The 21194-nt window shown below is 37.4% G+C and overlaps 1 protein-coding gene across 2 annotated transcripts in view; it reads right to left on the bottom strand.

Annotated features, from left to right (window-relative positions):
- slc23a2 (solute carrier family 23 member 2) overlaps positions 1-20873 on the bottom strand; it is a 49965-nt gene extending 29092 nt beyond the window's left edge. For both annotated transcript variants that reach the window (XM_038277216.1, XM_038277217.1), the window contains exon 1: positions 20581-20873. The gene's annotated coding sequence lies outside the window, so the exon portion shown is untranslated. The remainder of the gene's footprint in view (positions 1-20580) is intronic.
- Positions 20874-21194: the final 321 nt, after the last annotated feature.

The following is a 21194-nucleotide window of genomic DNA, read 5'->3' as shown; positions in this document are numbered from 1 at the left end:
CTGAATTAAACCATTAATTTGGTTTAAGATCTATAGAACTACAAACGTATGCATTTTCTAGAATCGTTTGAGATAAAACTGGACCTGGTCCCTCATCTGAAGCCAGCTGGACCTAAGTTGGTACTAATCCTCCTTAAAGACAACAATAGCTAAAAGACTGTGAAACCCAAAGCGGTCCTTTACTTTATTAAATACTTCAAATAACGGTTAATCAAGTGACTGGAAAAAAACACTAAAGAAATAAGAAACTCAGTGATTTAATGTGTGAAATGAAAATTAATAAATATGCATACATTTTATAATACTTTCTCATACAGATAAAAATGTCCTTAAACCTTAATTTGTAAGGCATCATTTGGATAAAACTACAGGTTACTGAGTTCTGCACATTAAATTTACAGCTAAATAATTTAAGCTGATGTTCCACATAAAGCTGTGAATCTGTTTAAGATTCTGAAACAGCTTCTTCCCCCCTGCCATCAGACAGCTGAGCTGTTGAAAAAACTCTAAATCATTTCACAGACTGCATCAAACTGACAACACCAAACCAAATTTATAATTGACCATATATATTTAATAAACTGAATCTTCCATATCAATGCTTTTTGTCAATCATTATCAATGTGTTTTTATCCCACACTATTTACATTTATTTGATCACTGCTGCACTTTTAAGAAATGGAAAGCTGTGCAAAATGAAACTTCGTTCTGTATACATTCTGTGTATACAAAATGACAATAAAAGTTGTCCAAGTCTAAGTTTGATTAGCTGCTTTCTAAAGTACCAAGATATATGACACTGGAATATATAAAACAAAAATTCCATTTGTAAAACTTAGTATTCAAAGCAATAAAATTCAATTTCATAACATAAAATACAGTTTAGTTAAATAACTTTTCAAACCATAGAATTTCATTTCAAATCATGTAAATCCAGACTCTGTTTTAGCAGGTCAAATTCAGTGTCTGTCCATAGATGGTATAAAGTATAGAGTTAATATAAGAAACTACTTTTTTTTTTTTTAGAAACCTTTTTTTGAATTTCCATTAAAAATAAGAAACGATACCCTGTTTGAGAAACTTCAAATTTTTGCATTTTGAGTTAGTTTTGGGTCTGTCCTACCACCTTGTGACTAGATTTAAGACTTGCAACCACACTTTTTAAGAAATACTTTATGAAAGCTTATTTTAACATATTGTGTGTCTTTTGTCACTGTCTATTTTCTTTCTTCAGCAGAGCAGATCCTCGCAGTTCAAAGTGAAACCCGAGTGAAAGCAGTTTGACTTCTCCAGCAGAGCTCATCTCTTTGATGCCATGTACATTTAAACCCTGGTCTGTCTGAAGGCTATCTTCAACCAAGTCCAGACTTGGTGACTTATTACTGCTGTTCAGTGAGGGGAAAGTGACTATTTTTCATGTTTTCGTTCAACCATTACTACATTGTCAAGGTTTATAGCGATTTGTGATCATATAAACACTGATCTGTACTGTATTCTTTGGCAGGAGTTATTTACAATTGTCTTAATGATTTGATTTTCAATGATATTGAAAATTTACACCAAAAAAAAAAAAAAAAAAAACTTATCTTGCACATGTATTGTATGGTAAAATAACGGCAGCTTTGGTTGCCAGGAATTTACTATGAAAATTTACTGGTCCAAAGAAAATGTTTTACACTTTTACAGTTTTTCTTTTTTTATTAACTTAGCTTTTAAAACGGTTTAGCACATTACAGTTGTTTTAAAAGGTTTTCCCTGTAATAATGTTTAACTGTTTATGGTATCTATTTTTCTACAACGATTTACAGTGAAAAAAATGTTTTCAACTGTAAAATTTAAAGTTACCAAAACAATGGACCGTTTTGTCTTGTACAGATCTACGTTTTTTAAAACCATATTTTCCTGGCTACCAAAGCTGCTGGTATTTTACTGTTATTTTCACCATTTGTTTTTATAGAGTATTGTTTTAGGTGCATCTCTTACTCAAACACACGATTCATGACTCTATCACCTCCTCGACAGCCATCAAAAGCCATAAATCAACTTTTCATTCAGGTTAGGTGTGTGGAAGCAAATGAACGTCTAAAAAATGTTAACACAGGGGCCTTGACGACTAGGGTTATGCATTTTCTAGAATCGTTTGAGATAAAACTGAACCTGGTCCCTCATCTGAAGCCAGCTGGACCTAAGTTGGTACCAATTCTTGTTAGAGACAACAATAGCTCAATATTATAAGATCTCTAGGTTAGGTGTGTGGAAGCAAGTAAACGCCTAAAACATGTCGACGCAGGGGCCTTGAGGACCAGCGTTAAGAAATGATCTAAACCACCTCCTTGCCAGCAGGAAATAACGTTTGAATCAGTGCAAAAGGAGCCCCTACACCGCACAGACATCGTTTTACTCTTTGGTTTTATTTATTATAATACATTTCTCAGATTCTAAATTTGCGGTTTTCTCTCATCAAATTTAACAGAAATAATAATTTTAAATTTATTAACCCGAATTACCGAAAACGGAGCAAACTATTGACCTCTGTGGTGTCCTGTTGAGGATCAGCCAGTGGTGAGCATCAGCTGGCTGATGTTAGTCTGACAAGGTATCCCAGCAGCCTCTGGGTGACTTACGGGTGATGAGGCGTGCATTAACACCAGAGGAGCCATGCTCTGTAGCATGAAATCCTCAAATGCCGCAGACGCACTGTCACCCCAGAGACAAAACCCCTAAGCCCGACTCATCCAGGTTTTGTGTCTGCTGGTGTTGACAGGGAATCCAACCAAACAGTCGTACACACACAGACAAACACACACATCCCGACAAAGCATCACACAACCAAACACAAAAGACTGGAGTGAGAAAAGAGGAGACTAGTTATGCAACACAAATGAAATCTGTAGGTCTATGCTTTTTTTTTTTTTTTTTAAATGTGCAATTCTCATGTTATGTAAAGGAAAATGTGTTGGAGAGAAGAAGGAAGCAATGGGTGAGTTCTGCAGAAATAGGTTAGGCAACTTGGTGGAGAAAGAAATGAATAAAAATAACTTCAAAAGTTATCTCATTCTAGTGTTGGGAGGCTGTTAGCTGCTCATCGTTTGGCATCGCTTTAGATGACATGGAAAGAGGCAGCAGTTGTGTGGGACTCCAGAGTAGGAAGAGGACAAAATAGACGATCATCCTGCTGGTTTGACTAAACACCAACACTGAGTGCCGACAGATTTGGGCTGCATTCTCTGCAAATGCGAGCTCTGCAGCAGGTCTACAGTTATTTTGGAAAACCTGGCTTAAGATCACATGTAAGAAGTCAGACGCTGCTCTTATAAAGTGTATATACTATATACTGGTTCTGCCTCATCATTTATCCAGACTGTTTGGACTACCTTGTTGATTTAGTGTGCGACAAAAATTTAGATCAAATGTAAGCAATTTGGTTTATTGAAGGCAGGCGTAGAGTAACCAAGAGATGTGGCTGACCGTAGAAAATGTGAACTCTTCATTTCTGTTTAACATATTTTCTTCCACCATTAATCAAATCAAAAGGTTTTTTAGTTTCAATTAAATTGATTCTTATAAACCACTGTCATACTACAAAAAAAATGTCAACTTTCTTTTAGTTGTAAAACTAAAATAAATGTTCTGGGAATATATTTAACGCCGTAAGGAGGACTGTATGTAGTAACATAAGACAATAAGAAGTTATCAAAGCTTCCAGAACAAAGGACAAGTTTGAAGGCAAGAGGTCTGAGACTTAGTTTCTAACATGCTGATAAGCACTTCAAGGTTAAAACAATAAAATGTACATTTTCCATGGTTTATTATTGAGACTAAAAGCTTAGCTATTTAAGTCATAATTTGCCCGTTTTGAAAAGAAAAAAAATCCTGAAACAAAAGTTTTATGGAATGAGGAAGATTTTTTCAGATGTGGCCACAGATATAACTTAAACTTACACTAAAGCTGAAAGGTGTCACTCTAAAATATCTTCATGATGTATTGTTCCATAGGTCCCTTATGGACTTTAACCACTAAATACACTTTCAATGTCAGCTGAGCCATTAGAAAATCTTTCGACCTGAGAATGGAAGATTGCATTCCTCATGAGATGTAAATATGATAACAAAAACGACATGCAAGAGTCATGTGAGACGGTGAGGGTGGCAGGTGACAGAAAAGTTATAGGGCAATGTACACATGAGGAGTTTTATTTCCCCACGGTGGGGAGAGCACATGTAAAGGCAAGGTCGTGTTTACACTGGTCTGATTTTTTAATGTGGAGTAGAGGTAACAGGAGATAAGAGAGTTTACCCTGTGGGTAGCAGAGGATGTTTCAGTAGCAAAGGAATGAGAAGTACTGACTGGAACATACATGTGACTGTAAATACTATCCTTATAGCCACTTCTTTGAAGGAGATCTAGTCCAACCAGATTCTATAAGGAATAGTTAGACATGATGGAAAAAATGCAAATGAATGCAGAAACGATAAACCTAACACACCTGAACCACTTATAAGCTTGTTAGCAGAGCTCTGTAGAGCTAGACTCCACTGTGCTAGTTAGGCTGCTTGAAACACTTTTAACGGTTCCAGGGTCCAGTTTCTGGGCATGATCAAAGTGGAGTAAACCTAATCCAGGACCCTGGAAAACTACCCTAGCACAGTTACAAATGCCGGTGTTGGTACATTTTATGTGGACCCTGTCGATAAAGCCCCATTTACACTACCCTCTGAAAACTGATCTGCACTGAGGTGTGGGGCAAAAGAATTGCTTTCACAGCTATATTGTGATTTTTTGCTACCCGATATTATATCAATTTTTCAGTTCCTCGCATTGATTTAAAAAAAAAACGAAAAAAAAAAAAAAAACATTTTACCAAAAACAAGATGGTGCTGTGGAGCCCTTTTGCTGTGCAGGACAGCATCATATCTGTAGTTGAGGTAGTCACTGTGGAAGACAGGGACTGACTAAAACCCCAAACAACATGGATACCGAAATAACTAAATGATCAATGTCATCTGATGAACATATACAGCACTTGCTTTTTCATCCATACATTTCTTTTGATATATGGGAAAAACATTGGACTATATATTGATATCGCAATATCAGGATAATATTGTATCGTGACTCAAGTATCGCAAGATGAATCGTATCGTAACACCCATGTCAATGCTCCCCCCTACACACCACGCTAGCATGGTTCCTCGCCTCCTACTGACGATCTACAATACTACTGTTCCCTAGAGGTAAACAAGCAAATCAACATGGTGGCGCCCGTAACAGTCAGGACATTTGGTCATAATTGTGATATTTCGTTGCCAAGAGTCAGGTGAAGGCAGTCTTTGGTGAATTTACTTGACAGAGTCGGCTTTTGGCAGAGATGGGAAGTAACGAAGTACAAATACTTCGTTACTGTACTCAAGTAGATTTTTCTGATATTTTTACCTTACTTTACTACTTATTTTTATGGCGACTTTTTACTTCTACTCCTTACATTTTTACACAAATATCTGTACTTTCTACTCCTTACATTTTAAAAAATTGTCTAGTTACTTTAGTTTTGAATCATTTCAATGGAGTTACCGTTATTATTTTTCACGTCATCAATACCAAATTCAATCTAATTGGATGGGAATCTACGTTGCATTTGACGCACCACTACAAGATGAATCGACAGATTCGGCGGTATTCATTCGGGGCAAATCATTGCAGCTTGGTGGCGTTAGCATAGTAGTATGGACGACGAGATGATTGAAAATGAACACAACGGAGATCTAGTCCTATTGGCAGACATCCATTTAAAATGTAGGCAACGGCATGAAAAAAGTGGTTTCTACTTCTACTTTTATACTTTAAGTAAATTTACAAGCCTGTACTTTGTTACTTTTACTTGAGTAAAGAAGTTTAATCAGTACTTCCACTTTTACCAGAGTATTTTTTAACACAAGTATCTGTACTTTTACTCAAGTACGGAAAGTGAGTACTTTTGCCATCTCTGGCTTTTGGGCAGTGGATACAGCAAACGATAGTCTAATCAGGGCTTGGAGATGCAGGAAACAACGACAGATTTTGGAGGTTCATCACACTGCTAAGCAGAATCATCACTGGAAATCATGTGGCACTGTAGGAAAGCTAGTATTTTTATGAATGTCTGAAATTTCATGATTACAGAGGCAGACTGTAAGGAGATGACGCCGTCTGCTCATGCGCACTTTGTTATCTGGGAACAGTGTCGGAACTGTACCACGCCGAGCTCTACTGATGAACTAGTTCCTGTTTAACGCGATTCTGTTTTATCTAGCAAGGACCGGTTCAGTTTTGCGTGCCATTTACACTCAACAGATATCTCAGTTACGTGCTCGGACCGATCTTTGCACGGTTTGAAAAGGGTAGTGGAAAGGGTTCTTAAGAGTGTGAATGCGAGCTATCCCAGTGTACTTAAAGCATGAAGAAAGGTAGTGGTGTAAGAGGAGCAGAAAAACAACACCACATTAAGAGCTTGAATCTGAAGACCAAATGTACAATTCCGTTTGGTCGGTTGTAAGACCTTTGCATGAGAGAAAACCGGCTCAACTGAACCATTTGATTGACCAGGCCAGCAGTTTAAATTTACCCTTAGACATTTTTGCCATTTGATCCAGGTGTGTAGGATAAGGTCCACACCAAAAGGTTGAAATACAATTTTCCTTTTTGAGTTTGAGTTCACTGTTAAAAGGGAAACTTTTTTTTGCAAACTGCTAAATCACTCCATAAAAAAATAAATAAATTAAATGGTTAATCTTTCCAATAATTAAACAACGATGGTGTAACACAGAGGTAGAAAACATTGGTCCTCAAGTGCCACTTTCTTGCAGCTTTTGCATGAATGCCTTTTCTAACACACCTGAAACAAAAGCCTAAATTACCTCCTTGGCATGTTGGTAAGTTTAGCAGCGGCCTGGGCTTTTCATTTATTTCAAGTGTGATTAAGAAGGGATCCATGCAAAGGAACGACGCTGCCTACCCCTGCTGTAAGACCTGCAATAAAATCTGTAGGCACCAATTTGAATTGCTTTAGCCAGAAACCACTGAAACAAATGGCCCAGCATTTAAATGTATTTACATCAGATGCAAACATCTATGGGTTGTTAGGGAGTGGCGTTACAACTTTAGCCTGAATCAAGATTATGTTTTAGAGATTGATAATATTCTGCTGCAAAAAAAGATAAGTATGGCTTGGTCCAGTCCCACATGACTTGATGTTATATTTAGATCAAAAATAATAAAAAAAAAAATTTAATGTTGATATTTTTAAAGGCAGAACTGTGATCAGCTGATTATCTCTGTGGTTAGAAAGGCATCCAGCTGGCTCAGCTAAAATAACCATTTCTGTTTTATATGGAACCATCTTGTGGATGCTGCACTGACTCACAGAATATATTTTGTTTGTGTCACGCTAGCTGACAGTGGAAAACCAATCCATACTTGCATCTATTACACAAGTTACAAGACCCGACGAAACTGTTGATGCTGAGTCATTCAACCACCAAAGAGGAAAAGAAAAAGGGGCACTTTTGCATGCGATGGGTGTCCTGTTCAGGTTTTGTAACTCATACACGCTGCATGTGTTGCATCACCGCTTGGCTTTTGTAACTTCAACGTGTTATCCAAGTCCAAGAATTGACAAGATAGTTGCTCAGCTTCAACTTAAAACAATTACTTCCCAAAGAAGCCAAAACAATGCATGATAATCAATAAGGACAGCTACTGAATACAAATGATAGTTCAAAAGCAAAAGTGGTGTATTTTGCTGATTATTTTGGATGAAGGTCCTAAATGTGTAAGACAAATCATTTTAAAATTAGTTTATCTCTACAGAACCAATTCACAAAAAAAAAAAAAAAAAAAAAAAACAATTTCAAGGGAATAATAAGCTAAACTACGACGGAGTATTAGGGCCACACATGAAGAGAAAAAATATTTTTGCCATGACGAGATTAAACTCGACATGTCGACTTTAAAGTCAACATTAAACTCAACATTTCGAGAATAAAGTTGAAATGTCATGTTGAGTTTAATGTCGACGTGGTGACTTTAAACTCGCCCTGTCGACTTTAAACTCGCCATTTCGAGAATAAAGTTGAAATGTCATGTTGAGTTTAATCTCGACGTGTCGACAATAAAGTTTAAATTAGTTCAAGAGAGCCAACCGCTGCACAGGATACATGCACAGAATCCTATACAGTTGCAGCACGTCACAGGGTACCTTCACTCTTAAAACGCAGACTGCAGCTGTGGAGCGCGGTTGCTCTTTTCTCCAAACTTTGGAATGTCGAGATTAAAGTCGCCACGATATATCAACTTTATTCTCGAGATGGCGAGTTTAAAGTCGACACGTCGAGATTAAACTCAACATGACATTTCAACTTTATTCTCAAAATGTTGAGTTTAATGTCAACATGTCGACTTTAAAGTCGACATGTCGACATTAAACTCAACATGACATTTCAACTTTATTCTCAAAATGTTGAGTTTAATGTCGACATGTCGACTTTAAAGTCGACACGTCGAGATTAAACTCAACATGACATTTCAACTTTATTCTCAAAATGTTGAGTTTAATGTCGACATGTCGACTTTAAAGTCGACATGTCGAGTTTAATCTCGTCATGGCAAAAATATTTTTTCTCTTCATGTGTGGCCCTAATACTCCGTCGTACTAAACGGACCAATTCAAACCTAGAATTGGAAAAAAAAAAAAAACGTTTTAATTTGGATTGAGCAATGGACAAAAAAAAAAAAAATCAAATCTGGGTAAAAATAGGTATGGAATGACATGAGATTATATGTAATTTACCCAGTTACAACTGGCCAAATGTCTTATTGGCATGCAGTTTCAATGAATGGCAAATGAAGCAGCCTTGAATACTTAATACTGCAGCAAACATTCAAATTGCAGTTTGGTGCAGCCATATAGAAAATAAATAAAATCCACTCAAAAAGAGATATGCACTCCAATTCAGTTTATTCATACAGCGCCAATTCACGGCATGTTATCTCAAGGCACTTTACAGAGACAATTAGATACCAGTCACAATTTTATTTAAACCAATGGGAACAAATATAGTTCATATTTCAATGTTGTTGTAAGAGCAACACTTCGGCCAACACTGGATGCTTCTAGCAGCAGATAAATTAAAGTCATTTCTCACATTGTTTCCCAGACAGATACTGTTACCATCTCCCTCCCTACAACCCCCTGTGTTCTTTTCCATTAAGCCCAGTAGGGATCTAAATTAAAGGTAACTGTTGCTTTAGGTTGGTAGGATCCAACATGCGATCAGACTCTTGTTCGCTCAGTTAGGCAACCGCTTTCACCTGTTTGTGAAGTAACAGTAGAGAGGCCTTAATTCTTTCCATCCTACAACAGTATAAGAAAATACCTCACCTATGTTATGGAGAAAGTCATGTTTTTTCAACAAATAAAGTTAGAAAACAGAAAAAAAGTGGGTCATGACATAAAATGCTGCAACTCTACAACGTTACGACACTTTAACAAGCTAAAAGCAGCATGTGTTCTGGCACACAAAGCTGTAAAACTGGGTTAGGGCTCTACCATACTAAACAGCCTCTGATGTCTAAAAATAAATAATTTGATTTGTGCTAAAGGTCTACACTGGCAGATATTTGTCATTTACAATCAAAAAGCCATAACTCATGATATGAGATAAACTAAGCTGATTTTTGCCCTCAAGACATAGAAGATTAGTAAACATCTATTAAATATAACCTTTCTAGGAAGTAGACCAGATCCCACTGTAACCATGCAGAAATCAGATCAATGCCATAGTTAAAGTTCAAGACAGCTTAATAAAAAGCGTAATAAAATTAATACCAGATACTTATTCACTTATCAGTGATTTGAGCAAGGAATCGTCTAAAAGCTTTGAACATTACCACTGTTATAAACATCAAAAGAAGCCAATGATTGTTCTTTTTATGTATGTATGTATGTATGTATGTATGTATGTATATATATATATATATATTTATTTATTTTTTATTTATTTTTTTTCAGGGATCTATATAAAAAAATGTCATGTCTAACTGATTTAGTCTGAACAAAATCTTCCAATGAAATGCTGTTTAAGATGGCAATGGCATTAGATATAACCAACCTATTTAAATATGAGTCCCAATAAAGAGCAAAAGCTGAAATCCATTCATCGTGCATCACATGCTGTCACACCAGTTATCAGTAATTACTCAGTAATTACTCCTACAGGACATTTAATCATGGTTTGAAGCTTTTATCTAACTCTACCAGCAAAGGGGACGCATCATGTGACCTAGTGACCGCCATGTGACAAACACCTAAATACTGAAAACATCAATAATCTGCATGGAGGCTACGTCAACAGTCGCCACATGCCTGAGGATTGCTGAAAAAAATAAATAAAATCAATGAATGTTAAAAAGCTTTACATAATCCATTGAATTAACCTAAAATAAAAAGAAATATTGTAATTAGGATCCAACTACAGAACATTAAAATTGATCACTATTTAACTGATAAACCTGCAGTGGAATAACATTAAGTCATTGCAGGCAAAAACTGTGTTTTAATAGCTCAAGTTTCTCTATTCACAACCTAAGTTATGCAGATAAAACTGAACAAACATTAAAATGCATATAGAAAGATGGAAGGGAACTAAGAACCTTGTAAAAGTTTTTTTGCAGATTGATACTGTTAAAGCAGTCTGTATTGACACTATTGTCTTTATTCTATTTCTGTACCGAGTCAACAGTTGGTTAACTTGACTTCATAATGTTTGTATATCAAAGAAAAAAAAAACAAACAAAAAAAAACTTGTGAGTCACCAAATAAATACAACTTAAGAATTGGTCTATAGTTCTTTAGCGTTATGTTAACAGGTGTGTCTAGAGTTGTTACGAAAAACCAAAACAATGAAATTTGGTGCCGTAACAAGGGACTGATAAAACTCATAAGGCTGTTTAGGATAAGATAAAATGCACTCTATTAACAAGTGATATAAAGGCTGTAAGTGGGTAAGGCTCCTTAAAAAAGATCAATCATGGCAGAAAAAGCATTGGGTGAAGCCTAAAAAGTGATTTAGAGCCAAACCCAAAAGGTAAACTAAAAACCCAAAGAATAAAAATAAGCGAAAGAATAACAGATACAAAAAAATATATAATAATAAGTATTGGTTTTTATATTTCACATAAATGGAAGCAGAAATGGTCTGCTTTATCATAAGTTTTTTAAATACCCAATTTCATGTATTTTCCTCCTCATGTACCGTAAATAATGTAAAAAACAAATGGACTTTGAGCTCAAACATAAATGAACCAGTTTGTATGTTAGCCTTTTGGCTGCTGCTTAAGGATTTTAGTATTTTTTAAATGGGATTTCATTATTTAATGCTTATACTTATCTTTGAACATGTTACATTATTTCAGATGCAAAGTGTTTAACATAAAACCTATTTTTGGGCAGGATGCAGCAAAAGCAGCTCACATGACCAGTTTCCAGAGCGAGTCAAGGAGTAACCCTCTTAAGTAGCTGCTAGAGCTCCATTCATCATCTCTCCGGCTGCTGGTTAAATTTTGATGAAACTTGGATATGAAGTAGACCAGTTGTGTGCTCCAGTTCTTTTTATAGCATCAAATGACCTTAAAAGAAATTAAGTGAGATACGATATTAATTTGATTTCCTCACTGATACGGTTTACAGAAGTTTACTCGAAGACTGCTGCAGCTTGTCGTGGTGTAAATGGACACATTTCTAACAAAAAAAAAAAAAAACTTTACTGGAGGCATCAGTCTCTTCGTTATTATCTATTATGTTATTAACATAGGGTTCACATTCATCTAGGAGCATTACACAGTGTTTAATGTTGCAATCCCAGGTTAAAATGCCTTCAAGTTAGTTAAATGAACCTTGGTAAAATATTTTCATAATTTTTGTAATTATATACATCAATTAATGATTAGTTAAATGACACCTCTGTCATGGCCCGCTTTCAATGGCACTTAGCACCTGTGAGGAGGAGGACAGTAATCCTGCTACACACAAAAAAAACAAAAAAAAAACAAACAAAAAATGTGCAGACTGCTTTATGGCATATGTAACTTCCCCCCTTTCCCCATTCGTTATGAAGACGGAAGTTGATGCGACTTAATTTCCCTAAGAGACTGTTTATTAGTAAAAATCATGTAGGGTTGATTTGATTTTGGCAAAGCTTCTTCATGCTGAGATCTATATGTGCGAAATGATCTAATATAGCATAACATCTATCCGTTCCAAGGCTTTGAACTCGTTAGTTTAAAGGTTTTTTATTTTCAACATCATCATATGACATTCATTGTATTCATCTTTCACACAGCCACTGGAAACAGAAATGTTTCCAATCCAATCCAAGTACAATAAGGTTTTTGATCTGGAGTCTAGACTAAAAAGCATATTTTTCCCCATCTGGCATGACAGTACAAATCTGCAAATATACATTCGTTTAATGCCATTTTCAGTTTTCAGGTCCTGTTCAGATAAAATTGTTTTGCTTTTTTGCCATCTTATTCACACAGAATAACATTGTTTGATAATTGGGTGCAACTGCCTTTCAGCTTTGATTTGGGATTACTAGTATTTTTGCACTATTTGCAGACTTTGAAGTGTTTACAAATCCTTCATTTATGAGGGTATGGAATATATTACTAGACTTTAAATATATCTGTCTAAATCAGGGGCAGATCTCATTTAGACACGAGTCAGCGTTGACTCGTGTCTAAATGAGATCTGCCTCAGAGCTGAAATCTAGTCTCTTATTAGGTGGATTTCGGTGCCTCCATTCACCAAATCCTGAAAAAAAGCCTCAAAGGTAAAGCAATCCAAGACAAACAGTTGAAGAGATGCCGACAATTTGAAGTATTTTTTGAAACGCTGGAGTTTATTGATCAACTGTGGAGCATATATGACATGCAAGCACATAAACTGGCTTTCCTTTGGGATAAACTGTCTAGGCGTTCCACTGATGATTCATGCTTTTGTGTCAATTTTTCCAGCAGTCAGTTAAGACATGTAAAGATCTGTCTACTTAATCTATATGATGAGCTTTAGGCTTTTTCAGTCACACCCTGACAAACATACATATTACATTCTTCAGGTTCTTTGTATTTTCTTACTGAACCGTGGGTGGGAAAGGTTAAGAGAGGATTTCCAGACTTTAAACATGCATGACTGTCATAAAAACACACTGGGGAAAAAATCTGACATGTGCAGCTCAATCATTAGAAGCTGCACAAAAGGATAAATGGTGGCACTCATCGTTAAATCCATGAAGAGCTCAAGGGAAATCCCTCCGATTCTTTCAAATCCAAAGAAACTCTTTTCAATGCTTAGATTTTGTCTTCCTGTTTCAAAGGGCCACATGTGAGCTGTCATAAAGAAACATTGAAATCGGTTGGACAGTCTTTCAAAAACACACTCGTAATACGGTGAACAGTTGGGGAGTGGCGGTCTGGTGGTTAGGGCGTTGAATCCTGAGGATGTGAGTTCAGGATTGCCTCATCCCGCGATTGCTCCTTGGGCGACCGCACAGTGGCAGCCCACTGCTGCCATTAGGGCTGGGCGATATGGAAAAAAAACTATATCACGATATGGATTATTTTATATCACGATAACGATATATATCACGATATACCACAACTGATGTTGCATTTTATGTTTTCATAGTCCGTCAGATGGACAGGGTTGAAAAAAATCTTTCATCGCCTATTTTTTACCCATCATCTTGTTTCCTAATATGAGAATCCCAACCCCAAACCAAGAACACCAGTTATGCAATTTGCGGCCATGACAGTGAACAGTATAGAATCTTGGCTATTGCGCTGCAGTAATTAATCATTTAATATTCGTTTGTTATTGACATTTTATAAAATTCCAAGGCCAGGTTTTTCTCTTGTCTTTCACTTACCTTGTTTTCCACTAGGAGGCGCCTCGCCTATTTAAGAAGAAATGTGTCTGCACTGGTAATAACTACATTAATTAAAATGCCCATATGTTCTACTGGATAGGAGTGTCAGTGTAGTCAGTGTATCCACATGTCCGTAGTCAACGCATAATGTGTCGCACCACTGCGTACCTCTCTCTCCACTTCAGCCCGACAACTAGCATATAAGCCAGGCAGCTCCACTTTACTGAAATGTTTTCGACTAGGCATCACATATCTGGGATCGAGTGTACGGACGAGGTCCCGAAAGCTGTCTTTCTCGACTATGTAAACGGGGGCCATGCCTTTACAGATATAGCTTGAAATAGCACCTGTGATCTGCTTGTGTCGCTAAGACGTCTTCTCATATTGTGATCCTTGGGCGAATGCTTCCTTAAGCTTCGGCTGTGAGAATTTCTTTCCAGTGCTTCCTGTATTTTCATCCCTTGTTTGTTTTGATCGGAGTGGTTGTAGTTTCCCGTGTTCTTGTTCGTGATTTTTCTTCAGGTGGTAAAAGAGGCCGGAAGTATTTGCATCAGCCGCTGGAACGGCTTTGCTGCACAGTTTACATATCGGCTGCGTTTGTTCTTTATCAGATGGCTGAAATCCGAAATATAACCAAACAACCGAGCTGCCTCCCCTTTTGGGCAAAAGTGGTGTTTGTTGTGTCTGTGACCTGGCAACCGTTTCGGACTCTGTAACCGCTGCTGTGGTAACATCTTCTTGGGTGTCCATCATTCATTTTTTTTCAAGCCAGAAAGAAATTTCGCGGGCTCTCTCCGTCAGTAATGTCGCAAACGTATGGTGCAAAGCCGCGTGACGTAAAGCGGTGTAGTGTCGCAAAACCACGTTCTCTACACATTATCTTTTTATTCTCTTTTTTTTTCGTTATATACACTTAGAGTTTGCATAGCAAAAACGCAAAATGTTATATTAACAAATTATATTAAAATGTATATTAGCAGTAATAATAATAATAAAAAAGTTTATCACGATAGAAAAAATAGAGGAGAAAGGTCACGATAGACATGTTTCTCTCGTCCTCACGATATATATCGCCATATTGACCAGCTCTAGCTGCCATCCATGGGAATGGAGAGAATTAATCTCTCCATTGTGAGATCAATAAAGTTCAGTTTAATTTTTTTTTATTTTTTATTTACTGGCTGTCGATTTCTGTTTTTCTCTTTGTTGCAGTCAAACTTGGCAAATGAGATCTCACACAAGTAAAACCTGTGTGCTTCAGGTTATCTGATAGAATAAGACAATTTTGAACACAAAAAAAGAAATCAGCTAGTTACTGAGGAGAAAGCACCTATACCTTTGAATGTAAAATACAAGTGTGTTAGCTGCCTGTTGATGATTAGCCTCCATAAATTGTCTAATCGCTCAGCACAACCTAGAGCTAAAAAAAAGATCAACAATTTACAGTCACTGACTGGGAAATTCTTTGCTTTTTAGGTAAATATTATAAACAGCAGAAATCAAAACAACAACAGAAGTTGACTTTTGCCACTTGGCAGGGACCAAAACACTGTAATACTACAGCTGCGCAGGCTCACACCTTTACAGTAGAGTGGGAAGGCGGTCCATGACCCACTGATACAGCATGATCCAAGTCACATGCTGCCAACAGAAAACTGAGCCAAAACCAGATTTCTGTTACCCAGTCACCTTAATCTGGCATGCAAGCTGTGCCGACTCAGAGAGGTTACAGAGAGGATCTGAAATAAACAAACACTAAAAATGGACCTGTCTTGAGACACTACATCGATGACCAAGAGGGCTCCCCTGTGCCTCCATTTCTTTGACATCCTGTGGGATTTGACAGGCGCGCCATCCTGTCCAGCTGCGTATGGGTGTGGTATGGAAACTGCACTGCCTTCTGCAACACAACTCCTCAGGCTCCAATGCATGATGAAAGCAGCATGTGATCCCACCCACTCATCATATAGTATCTTCAGCCTGCTGACATGAGGGTAGAGGGTGCTGAGTCCTCAGGTCAGAACTTTCATTCATCAGTGTGTCAGGATGATCTACACCCCGACACTTCTGAGTTTTTAAAGCGACACTACCAAGGGCAACAACATAACTTGAACATATTCCTAATGGCCAGACCACAGATTTCAGCAGTCAATGTCCAGTGCCATGGCGTTTTACACTGATAATGTCACAAGGTATTTTGATCCACAAGATGTGCTTTAAATCATTCTGCAAGCAAACAACTGGAATCTGTTGGACCGCCCCAGAATAAAAAGAGTCGGTAAGATGTGTTTGTTCCCATTTGTAATGGCAGAAAAAAATGGAAAGAAAAGACATCCATTCCTAAGGATGAACATGATCAAGTTGAGTCACTGTTAATAGCTGGCCCAAGCTGCTTTTTAGTAGGGATATAAGATACATCTGAATTATGATTATATAAGGACATAACAGCCATTTTTACCAAAATTATGTAGAAGTACTGGTCCCAGAAACCACTGGGACTGATCCATGTGACACAATTGCAAGAGTTTTCTGTGGCTGCAGAATTTTACACAACATCTAATTCAGGGTCTATAAAAACAGGGTGGGGGGGGTATGTTGTGGTCATCCATGGTCCTGAAATAACAATAAACTATTTTGCAAAGCTCCAAAAGCTAATCATACGTTTTGAGTTTTTTCCATTGCGAGGAGAAAAAAAAACTGTTGTTTGAGAACAGTTACCGGGAGGTAATTAAGACACATATTTTGTGATCGGGCTGCACATTTCTGCAGTTGTTAGCACTGCTGCCATGCAATGAGAAGGACCTGGCTTTCTGCACAGAATGGGGTTAATTGGTCTCATTAAATTGCCGTATGTGCGGCTGTGTGTGCATGGTTATTTGACCTAAATGTCTCTATGTTGTGGTCTGAGAGATTGCTGCCTTGTCCATGGTGTACCACGCCGGTCGCCCCATGACCTCTGGGGAGAGACACCAGCATCCAGCTGTTCAAAGCTTGGTACTATTTTCTAAGTCACATTATAAGATCTAGAGAGTATATTTGCTTTTATTTTTTTGTGGTTCTTTTGCAACAACACAGAGATTGTTTTTTGGATCAGTTTCAAAATTAATAGTAAATAGTAACACTTGCCAACAAACCGATATCCTGATCATTAAAAAATTACTAATTAAAACCCACCATTTAATTACTAGTAATTACTACTAAAAATTAAAACTTCAAGGCTTCTAAACAGGCTTTCCTTAATTATAAAGGGACGGACTGCACATCTTTTCATGTGCAAATATAAAAATAAATAACACTCTTAGACAGAAAAATCTTAAAAATTTGAAATTATAAACAGTTTACATTTTCATCTTTGTGCCATGTAATTATACATTGCAGGAACTAAAACATTTAATGGATTGTTATTATCAGCTGGCCATGGATCCAGTACAGCTTCCATGGTATAACATTACTGTGGCCTTCTTGTATCTTATCATTGCCTAATGACCCTGATTATAAAAGGCCAAAAGCAGGAAGCTCATTACTGATGCATATGTAAACATGCAGGGACCAAACACAGGCAAACAACAGCCTGGTCAGGTCTACAGGACTTTAAGAAATTAAATCCTAATGGGTTTCTAATCTTTTGAGGCCATTTCTAATAGCCAGTTTGGTATTTTCTTATCAGCTCTACTGATCTTTATCAAAATTATATCACAAAAATAACTTGGGAAAATCAATTTTGTAGAATCTTGACTAACTTTTGAAGAAAATGTTTTGAAAATTAGAGTCAAAATAAAGTGTCCAGTATCTTAAAGCCTTGAGTACTGTTTGTCTCATAAAACAACACATGGATAAGTCACAGTTTCTGGGTGAAATGTACCTCCAGAGGTACATGTGAGTCCTTGTGAAAAGGAGAAAAAAAAAAGCTAAAGAGCAAATATGTTATCTTAACAATTTCTGGGTACAAAACTGCATCTAATAGTTTGTTTATTATCTGAAGGTGCAATAAGAGGGTAAGCTTCATTAGACTAGATTTAAATTAAAGGGGCCAGATGCCGCGTCAGTCTCCCAGATCAGCTTCTCCAATTGGTTGATGTGGCGCATTGAGCAGCAAAAGTTTAATTTTTCCAACTCCAGCAGCTGCGACTGCTGCTTTTGCAGCGCGTCCAGCGAGTCAGATGTCAGGAGCTCATGACGCGGTGCTTCGGCTGCTCATACGTGCTGTTCTTACATCTCAAAATGTGCTTCAGGACATTTTGCTGTGCCTTGATGCGCTTCAACCATTGACTTTGCATGTAAACTAGCTTCTTCTGCTGCATCCAGCATGTGCATTCTGAATGTAGCATCACAGTTTAAGTCAAAATGTTCAAATGATAGCTCCATTTTTTTTAAGGAGGAAATCTGAAGTTAATATCAGATCTCATTCACTTTACTTTATTTAGAGGCTGTCGGACTGCAGCAAGCTTCTAGAATACTAAAATCCTCACTGGAAGAGTAATGGTTATTAAAGCCAATTAGCTATTTGAGTTGAATTTATTTATTTAAAGCAGCTCAAAACAGAGATGGGGATACACATTTGATAAAGAGGTACGATAGTGAAAACTAACTATAACTAACTAGAGTTTCACACCAGAAGGCCAAATTGTTAGCATCTCTCAGCCAAACACCTTCTGTGCTGCTACAATGCTAACCTGACTTGGGATGCTGGCTATAATAATTCACCTCACTGGCTAATCCTTGGTCCACCAAAAGAGGTGCAAGCATATTGACTGGTTGTTGTCTGTGCAGCAACATTAAAGGTAGTGCGTTCTAGTGCATTTTTCAGGACACTAAGTCGTTTGGAAACTATCCCTGCTAACTCAGGATCACTTAAGCTGATTAGGCAAGGGTCAGTCAACCTCATTTCTTGTAGTAGTTTAGTGGGTTTTAAGTAGAAAATCAGCCACAACAGGGGCAGCCATCTGAATAGCTGGTAGTTTTCCATTGCTCTCAAGGTCTTTACAGAGCAAGGTCAATTTTTCAATAATTCTTACCATAAGCTGAGACTTTATTTTGAAAAAGCACTGAAAGAACAGATAAATTATACTGAATAGATGGGGAGCAATCTGAAAGCTAAAATACTTAATTTTATAACATACAGTTTTACACAAATTTTTAAAGATATTGGATCGAAAATTATATATATATATATATATATATATATATATAATTTTTTTTTATTAAAAAAAAAGCTATGACAAGTTTAAGTGCTGAAAATAAATTTCCTAAAACTTGCGAAGTACCCAAAATAAAAATATAAATGAGTATACCGTGCCTTAAACCAAACAGATCATCTGTTTAAAACATTAAATGCACGACCAAAGCTTTAAAAGTATATACCTACAACCTGGTTCCAATTTACATGGGATTAGCATGCAAACTAAGAATGCGCTCAAATATCAGAGCACCCCTTTCTTTGGTTTTCAAGGTATATATATATATATATATATATATATATATATATATATATATATATATATATATATATTCAACAATAACAATAACCATCTAGTTGCAGCAGTGCAGTTATAGCACCCCTAACCAGCATTAGGTCAATTTAGCATAATTTACTTTACTTTAAAGGGATAGTTCGGGATTTTTGACATGAATCTGTATGGCATCCCCATCACCAGTGTCATGCAATCACACTGACTTACCCCTGACAGCATCCTGTGAGCAGAGTTCTGGTCCAGCTTTGGTCAAGCCGAAAGTAGTCCGGCAGGTTTGCTAGACCCAGCGAAATAAAACGTATCTCTTTCCAAAACATTATGTGTTCAAAAGAGTGATATTTTTGCATCCCAAAAACATTGTAGTGGAAAAAGTCACACGTCGTTATCACTTGGTCCTATTTTCTCTCTTAAATCACAAATAAGAATTTTCCATAAAATGATAATAGAATGACATTATTTGCTAAGGTCTACGACACAGAAACAGGGGTTAAGTCACCAAAATAGAGCCTGTCATTCCCTTTTTAATCAGGGTTCATTTTGTTTTTCTTAACCTTTAGCTCCCAGTTGAGGCAGATGTTGGGTTATTCACAGCCTGATTCTATTGCAGGTTACCTGTTAATAAAAGAGTTGTTCCTCTCCCCCGTCACCTTGCACTTCTTCAGAACGAGATTTTGCAGAAATGCATCCATATTACAATGACAGACTTCTACCAATCCCTTTACTTTTTTGTATTTGATCGAAATGGACACTTTGGATCAAATATTAAGATACATGTTTTAACTAAACTCACTAAAAGCATCTTAATTTCACTCCTATACGTTCATTTAATTTGAGCTACCGCCAGATTGCTTTGGTACCATATATATGGAAAGTATTTAATAAAATGGGTTGAACATGTGCGCCTAAATTTGCTCGGTCACAGTGGAGCATCAGCAGATCCACGGTCACGCAAGCACTCAGTGTTCCCCTCATTAACTGGAAGAGAGACCTAAACATCTTTAAACGGCAGCTGGTCACAGTTAACCGCTGGTTAAACAGATTAACTGCGACCAAAACAAAAGATTCTCATTGAAATTGTGCTAACTGAAATCCACCTGTTAAGTTAATCCGTCACAGAGGATTAAAAATGGCTCGTTTTTGTACACACCTGACCGATGATAGAGAAGACGGAGCCCACTTCCCTCTCGGCTAGCGTTACGTCCCCGTGGCTTGTGTTGTTGTAGCTCGCAGAGGCGGGAGGCGACCAGCCAGGGATCAGCAGCTCAAACACCCAAAAAAAAAACCCGACGAGGTAAGCCTGAGTCCTCGGAGCGCAGCGTTGACTCCTCGGCTTTATTTATTTATATAAAATGCCTCTGAGGCGTTTTGAAACACCTTGTGAATGTGCGACTATTGCCCCCAGAGCGACGTCGGCTTTCATAAAGCCACTGGTGTTGAAGATAGACGTCACTGCGCATGCTCACAATCTATCCCCGCCCCTGAGTCGAGGCTTAGCCAATCAGAAGTGCGGGGTTGTTACATAGCCTCTATTACTGTGAGGATGTCAGACTGAGCCTAGTAAAGCTTTCTGTAATAATAACCTTTCTTGCATAAGCCTTCTAGTTTTTTTTTCTGCTGTTGGGTAGATGTTTGAAAAGAGCAAACGCTAGAACCTCTCACCAATGGCAGAGGGTCCTGTTGCCCGCATCATGCTGTGAATTTATGTTATGTATTCAGCCAAACTGCCCCCAAATGGTTATTTCACTGCACTGCTTCCATTAG

The sequence above is a fragment of the Cyprinodon tularosa genome, unplaced genomic scaffold (genome assembly GCF_016077235.1).
Source record: "Cyprinodon tularosa strain WSP-4 unplaced genomic scaffold, ASM1607723v1 ctg130, whole genome shotgun sequence".
NCBI classification, from domain to species: domain Eukaryota; kingdom Metazoa; phylum Chordata; class Actinopteri; order Cyprinodontiformes; family Cyprinodontidae; genus Cyprinodon; species Cyprinodon tularosa.
Note: the sequence above shows the minus strand (reverse complement) of the source record. Positions and strands in the feature narration are given on the sequence as shown.